This window comes from Ochlerotatus camptorhynchus, unplaced genomic scaffold, assembly GCF_037179485.1.
Source record: "Ochlerotatus camptorhynchus isolate MF236.1 unplaced genomic scaffold, CSIRO-AGI_Acam_v1.1 ptg000184l, whole genome shotgun sequence".
NCBI classification, from domain to species: domain Eukaryota; kingdom Metazoa; phylum Arthropoda; class Insecta; order Diptera; family Culicidae; genus Ochlerotatus; species Ochlerotatus camptorhynchus.
In genome coordinates, this window is record NW_027040674.1 from 241733 (window position 1) to 250363 (window position 8631).

Consider the following 8631-nt stretch of genomic DNA (forward strand, 5'->3'; position numbering starts at 1 on the left):
CCATTTGTAATTAAAGCATGATATGGTCCATATAGACATATTTTAAAAATTTCTGTATTTACACCAAAAATTGTGATTTTTTTTTTTTAAGTATGCCATTCGATTACAAATAGCTTGAAACGGATAATGTGATTGGAATCAAGTCGATAGGTTGTATCGTTGTCGAGAAATCGTTAAAAACGTACCGTGTAAATCGTGGAAAACCGTGTAAAAAATCCGTGTAAAAAAAACCGCGTAAAAAAAACCGTGTAAAAAAAGACTTCAGTGTGTATCTATCTGTTCGCAGATGTTCAGCAATGTTTACAACATTTTTGCTTCTAACACCAGCAAGCTGCCTGCTGGCCCAGACCTTATATAAATGTCATTGGTATTATATTGCACTTTTTGCATTATAGTACGTTCAGACTACAGAGTTATAACATGTTATAGCGCTATCTTGATGGTGGTTTCTGTGTTGCAATTATTTAACAACCGTTATAACATGTTATAACTGCTCAGTCTGGACAGCGTTTTATCCTGATTGTATGGTTACTTTGGTTAAGCACGCAATCTCAATTAGTTATCAAATCAACTGTGTGGTTTTGTTCTCCTCTTTGTGGGCGTTGTTCGTGCTCAGTGTGTTTTCGTTTGTTTACAATAAAGGTTGCGGAACAGTGTTTTCTCCGGAAGCATGTCTTTCGGATGCTTGGACAGCATCCGAAATCGGGGGTGGCGAGGTAGTTTTTGACGGAGGGCCACAAGAAATCTACGATTTATAATATGATCGCTCGGTTCTACGTTGGAGGGCCAATGGCCAACAACAAAAAACCAGGCCGACGGAGCGGAATAAGCACGGCCAAGCGGACGAAATTGAAAGCTGCCGCGAAGAACAAATTTTTTTTTTTGCATGACAAACTATGAGCACGAGTCTTATTTGTATAATAAAACTCAGGCTCATCCATGGTAAAACTCGTATAGTTTTTGTATAGTGCTCATTATTATTATATCATTAATGCTCATGTTCATATCACGCAGAAAAAAATATTATCGGAATAAAAATATTTGAGATAAATATAAACGTAAACTCAGTTTGTTCTGTCCACAAAAATAAACTAGGTTGATTTCAAACGTATTTCATGTTCAAAATCATGTGACATCAATGTTTAAAATAAAAATCATGTTACGTTTATTTAAAAAATATTCGTTTGAAAATAAACACGAATATTTCTGTTTTGTTTGATATCTTCGTTTAAAATAAACGTAAATAAATACGTTTATTTTAAACATGATTTTCAAGTTTATCTTAAAAGTATTTTATGTTTAGCATGATTTTATATTTCTTACTATAAATTACTTTCGAACGCGCGATAAAACAAATAACAGGGGTTCGTGGATTTTCCTATGTTTCGAGGGATGCATCGATTAGCTTGGGACCGAAGAGAGTACCATAGCTGAGCCAAAAAGTTGAGCACTTTTCTTCAGGATCTTCTGGTCGTAGAGTTACCTCTATGGTATTAGCATAGAGGTAACTCTAAGACCAGAAGGTCCCGAAGAAACGTGGTCAACTTTTTGGCTCAGCTCTGGTACTCTCTTCGGTCCCAAGCTAATCGATGCATTCCTCGAAACAAAGGAAAATCAACGAACTCCTCATTTTATCTGTCAAACTTTCATAGTGAATCAAAACAAACATAGTGTAGTACTGGAATTTATACTAGAATGGGGTACGTTAGTCAATTTGCTTGGGACCAATAGGCTGGTCAAGGAGTGAGCCAATTGAGAAATCCAACTTAAACTCATGCGCGCCTGGTGGCAGGAATAAGCACTAACCGACGGTGATAAGTCTGTGACAGCCCTTGAAAATTTCATTGATTGTTTGCAAAATTATTTAGTTTCAATGTAATTTCATGAAAATTTCTTGTCAGCATGGATGAATCTTGTACAAAATGCATAAAACTATTTTGTAATGCATTGTTCTTAAATAAAAAGCTACTTCAAGACTTATAATTTACTGAAAACATGTTAAGGTTTGAAATCATCTGCCGAATAAACAACAGACAAAGTTGATCGACTAAATAAATCGACGAAAAACTATTAAATAGGCCGATTGCTCGGTGTAGCACTCGACGAAAAACGATTTAATCTGTTGATTAATACACCGACTGAAATTAATTTTTAAGTGGCAATAGATTTAGTCGGTGGACGAATTGGGTGATCTGGATGATGTTTGTTTATTTGGAAGATATTTTCGAAACAAAGCACGATCAAATTCAGAATTATATACCATTATTACGAGTACTACTTTTTTGCTCGGATCATGTTCTGACTCCCATAGAAACTCGCTAGAATAAATACAAAATAATAGTTTTTTGGTTGAAATTTCAAAAATGTATTCAGTTTGACACATTATTTCGGACTTATCACCGCTGCGATTGCAGCGCCATGGTGGCCAATTGAAACTTGGATTTGTCAATTGGAGATCGTTAGTTTCGCATTGATTGTTGGTGACATGCTGTTGGACAACAGGTTCTCCCTTTCAATTTTCGTTAGAGAAACAGGCGGTACCCTAATCACCGACAAACCGACATGAAACTTAAACTTAACTCTTGATCGAGAATCCATAACGGCCGATTCAAATATGCAGTGATCCCATTTGTCAAAACCATAGAAATGTTTTATCTAGATAAAAATAATTTGTCCTAAATAGATTAGACACGAACCAACTCATAAATTTTGTACGCGTGTCCGTGGCTAGGATAAATATTCTCCGCGAACACGGCGGCAGATGTCATTACTTTTGTGCTTTGATCAGAATTTTCTTTGTAATTTGTATGATCATTCATGTCGGTTTGTCGGTGCCCCAATAGCATCAACTACTTCAAGCTAGTACATATAAGTAGATAGTGTTGTCGTGAGGTACACTCGAAAATTTCAAATGTAAGTGCGTCAAATCAAATTTCGAGCCGCTCCGTCTGTCACTTCGTTTGTGGTGCAAAGAGTGTATCATTTAGTCATTTTTTTTATGTATTTAAGTTTTGAGTAGAGTGAAAGAGATAGAACAAGTACATTTGGTGAAAATTCTAGTACAATCCAGTAGTAGTTTTGTCATGTGGTACAACCATAGAGGTAACTCTAAGACTAGTAGGTCTCGAAGAAACGTGCTCAACTTTTTGGCTCAGCTCTGGTACTATCTACCGGTCCGCACTCGTGTTTATTTCAGTTACCGTGGGGACGTAATTTGTGATTAGCCCCGGTCCCTTTCAAATTGTATCATTATTTATGTATGGTCCTTATATTTGAAATTACGTTTCACATTCTTCTAGTGATAACCGATTTTCATTAGAATAATCGATTAATGAACCGAATAGTAAAATATTTGTAATCGGTTATATCACAAACGAAGTGACAGACGGAGTGGCTCGAAAACTTTGGTGACTAACCTGCTATTGCAATTTTTCAGTGTACCACATGGCAACACCACTACTACTGTATTGTACCACATGCATTTCAGTTTTGAGTAGAGTGAAAGAGATAGAACCAAAACATTCTAGTACATTTGGTGAAAATGCTAGTTCAATCTAGTAGTAGCACAAACGAAGTGACAGACGTAGCGGCTCGAAAACTTTGGTGACTAACCTGCTATTTCAATTTTTCAGTGTACCACATGGCAACACCACTACTACTGGATTGTACCAACAATCAATACGAAACTAACGATTTTAAATTGGCTCACTACTTGACTAGCCTATTGGTCCCTAGCAAACGATTAACGTACCCAATTCTAGTCGAAATTCTAGTACTACGCAATGTTTGTTTTGATTCGCTATGAAAGTTTGACAGATAAAATGAGGGGTTATTGGTTTTTCCTATGTTTCGAGGGGTGAATCGATTAGCTTGGGGCCGAAGAGAGTACCAGAGCTGAGCCAAAAAGTTGAGCACGTTATTTCGGGACCTTCTAGTCTTAGAGTTACCTCTATGATTGTACCACATGGCAACACTACTACTAGATTGAACTAGCATTTTCACCAAATGTACTAGAATGTTTTGGTTCTATCTCTTTCACTCTACTCAAAACTGAAATGCATAAAAAAATGACAAAATGATACGCACTCTTTGCACACTGTCAAAGAATCATTGTACACAAAATCAACTTTGTTCAAATCAAAACAAAAAAACTAACCCATCTGGTGGATGATGGCACAAGCTTCCAAGAAAATTCTATTACAGTGAACCACATTATTTAAATGGATTTCTTCGCCAGTAAGTCGTCTGTCACTTCGTTTGTGGTAGTAGGAAATAATTCTTAGCTTGGGTGAGGCTTCCAAGCAGTACATATAATTAGTGGATATTTTTAGTAGGGTTAACTACCCCCTTTCCGGTCTATTAAGCAAAACACGCACTTAGTCTTTCTTAATCTAGCACAGTTTAGCATCAAACGAAATGTTATTCTTACTGATGGCTTCCAAATTTATTTACCTTTCTGTACGTACCGTAAGATTTAATAAAGAGAAATCGTTGAGATATTGTCAAAAGTCTAACACTGCTTCTTGATGCCAAACTCGGCCTACGGATTCTAAACTCGGCTAACGCATTGAAACGCCAATGAATTCACTTCGGCCTATCGGATGAAGATAAAAATTGATTCGGTCGGAGCGCTTCTTTTGTTTTTGTGAATTATGGGTGCAAAGCTTCAAATCACGCATTCGCATTGACTTTGTTCGATAGCTAATTGACTAAAGTATCGTACCAAACCCATAATTGACTTGTTAACTCTGAAATCATGGATTTATTTGATGTTTTCTGCTTGATCGGCCCAAAATAGGTTTGTGGTTATGCTTTAAAAATTATAGAAAATGTATATAATCTATATACATCGATTCAGACTTGTAACATGAAATGTATTGCTTATACATTTTATATCTCTGCCCAATCCAAATTATGTCTGTGTAGAGATGCTATTTTTAAATAATTGGCATATGAAAACAAATGATTATTTTATTTATTGAAATAACAATCATTTACAATAGATTTTACCATCGGTACAGTTGAATTTACTCTCGTTCTATACGTTATACATAGTTTCGAAAGTAGTGCGATGTATTCGCACAATGATGCGCACTACTTCCGAAACTATCACCTCTATTGTGTATTTCGTTCAAAACGAAATTCTCGTACAAAATTTTTTTTTTTCAGGAATTTCGTTTCGAACGAAATACAGAATAGGGGCTAGGTAAAATTGAGTAAACAAAAAAAACTCAATTTTGAATAATTGGAGGTGCATTGGAGGACATTTTACTATTAAAACTAAATCGAGACATTTTTTAGATGGTATCTGCACAGACAAACAGACATAACACTCGAAATTTGTTCATCGAACAAGCATTTAACGGAAAATTTAAAAGTATCGTAGTTGGTAGTACCACCACCTGTGGCGCGCATAGTCAATTCCCTTGCATTTGACGTTTACACACTACCACCATCTGTTCAGCGTAGTGTCCACCACAGTGTACTCAACAGATGGCGGTAATGTTTTAGCGACGATGTTTTACAGTGACAAATATTCAATGTATTATGTCTGTTTGTCTGTGGTATCTGTATCATGCGATTGGTCCGGCATTGTAGGGTGCTAAATGATTTCTTAAAGTTTTTTTTATTGTTAATACGTTATGGCATCGAATACATAAACCGCATACTTCACAATAAATATTTACATAAAAACTATACATCTAAATATATGTTCTTTCATAACATTTCAACCAATAAATAAGCACCAACACAACCGATTGCAGAAATTCCCTTATAAACTCTTATTTATTTGCATCCTTACGACAGTTTACATTAGTTTAGAAGTTGCTTCCGGATAGGTTAGAGCCCGTGGCGATCTAAACCATGTAACCATGGTACGTTGTACGGCGGGAATATCCCACTTCTTCTCGGTGATCTTCATGGCGAATATCGGGCCAATCGCTGACGTACACTTTCGGCGGCGAAAGCGAAGGCAGCGGTCCCAACTTACTGCTCAGCATATCCGAAGGATTTGTTGTTACGTTGGCATTCTTCTGCGAGATGAGGTTATTTTTGCGGGTGCTCCGCTTCATTCACAGCATGTAGTGCTTTACGTATTTCGATAACCAGTCCTTCTTCGGCGGTGATGTCATCGGTATCGTCCTCCCTGGGTCTTTGCTGCTGCTGCTGGTGTAGTTTTGGCGTTCCACTTAGCTTGTTTTCCACGAAAACCTCCCCGTTGCGGATGCTGTAGTTGTTGCGTACGATGTGTGTCTTCTTTCCTGGGGGAGCAGCTGTCGGGTTTGGCTGAAAATTATGATGACGATGTGAATGGTGATGGTGCTGGCAGTATCTATTTAGGGTCAGACTACACAGAAAAAAAATGTAATATCGATCAACGTAATTCAAGCTGATATATGAAATAATGATGACTTTAATGATGACTCACCACCGACGTCTGACTGAGAGCCATTATTTGGATAGACGCTTACTTCTGGTGCTCCAAATAGTGTCGTCTGCCGTCCAGAACGGCAGAGAAGTTCCGCAGAATGAAGTGCGGCGACTAGATTGTTCCTTTTAGTGGCCTTCACGGAAGTTGACCTGCTACTTTCGGGAACGGCTAAATGCTACCGTCTGTCAATATGGTTTTACGGCCGTTCGTTTCCCGATTTTAAGCTGATTTTAAGATGATTCCGTGAAATACTGATAGAATGGTTTTTTGACTTGCCAACTGAACGGAACTATGAGCAGAGGTATACAGTGGGAAGAAACGTAGCGAGACGAAAGATGGAAAATATTCACACAAGAGATTTTTCACTTCGTAACTTCTCCGGAGTCAGCGGATGGGAGATAGTAAAGATTCGAAACGCGTGTGCTTCCAGCGACTTAAGGCAGCGGAATGTGCCACACTATTTCGACACTGCCCACGGATTCTTGACGCGACAAGACGGAACTTCTACGCAGGATTCGGAAGATATTCACTTTTTTTTTATAATTTTTTTTCCTGAAATTAATATTTTCGCGAAACACATACGCGCAGCGAGACGAGCCGATGGAGAATCGCAAGTGCTGTGATCAATGTGATTGATGAGGCAGCAGGAAACAAGTCAGCTCTTTCATTATCACAACGTTCTTATGCATAATCTAGTGTAACGTAACGATGAATCATGCGTAAGAACGAAAGAGTCGACTACATTCCTTCTGCCGCACCTATAGTAACGCACACGGCTCCCGCACTGACTATTTCTTACTTTCTCACTCTAATCAAAATTTCCTTCGATGAGTGAGAAAACAGCACCCCGTAAATGCGAGCGAGAACGCGAGTTGCCAGATCATTGCACACAAAACCAACTTGAATTAATTCAAAACAAAAATACTAGCGAACCTGGCGGTGAGGAGCGGAAGGTGGACTAGAATTCTATTACAGAGAACCACATTATTTTAATTAATTTCTTCGGAGAAAGTCGTCTGTAACTTCGTTTGTGGTAGTAGTGTTGTCATGTGGTACAATCATAGAGGTAACTCTAAGACAAGTAGGTCCCAAAGAAACGTGCTCAACTTTTTGGCTCACCTCTGGTACTATCTTCGGTCCCAAGCTTGTCGAATCACCCCTCGAAACATAGGAAAAACCAATAACCCCTCATTTTATCTGTCAAACTTTCATAGAGTATCAAAACAAACATTGCGTAGTACTAGAATTTCGACTAGAATGGGGTACGTTAATCATTTGCTTGGGACCAATAGGCTAGTCAAGTAGTGAGCCAATTTAAAATCATTAGTTTCGTATTGATTGTTGGTACAATCCAGTAGTAGCACAAACGAAGTGACAGACGGAGCGGCTCGAAAACTTTGGTGACTAACCTGCTATTTCAATTTTTCAGTGTACCACATGGCAACACCACTACTACTGGATTGTACCACATGGCAACACTACTACTGGATTGTACTAGCATTTTCACCAAATGTATTAGAATGTTTTGGTTCTATCTCTTTCACTCTACTCAAAACTGAAATGCATAAAAAAATGACGAAATGATACACTCTTTGCACACTGTCAAAGAATCATTGTACACAAAATCAACTTTGTTCAAATCAAAACAAAAAAACTAACCCATCTGGTGGATGATGGCACAAGCTTCCAAGAAAATTCTATTACAGTGAACCACATTATTTGAATGGATTTCTTCACCAGTTAGTCGTCTGTAACTTCGTTTGTGGTAGTAGTGGTGTTGCCATGTGGTACACTGAAAAATTGCAATAGCAGGTTAGTCACCAAAGTTTTGAGCCTCTCCGTCTGTCACTTCGTTTGTGATCGTACAACCACAGACAAACAGACGTAACTCTTTGAAAAAGTTTTTCTTGAAAACATAGTTTCTCAAAACATATGACCTCAGTAGCGACATCTTTCAGGCTTCTCGCGGAAAACAAGCTTGCTCCCTAACTCGCAAACAATATTGCATGAAAGTTCTATAGAATGTATAGAAACGTCAAAGTGATCCGATGCCAGCGCTGCGGCGAGTAGTTCGCGAAACTGATAATATTCAAATCAACCGTTAAATGCGTGAACGAAGATACACAAAGAAGAGTTACGTCTGTTTGTCTGTGGTACAACGTTATATTACACAACCGTGTAGAACAAGTGTCATTGGG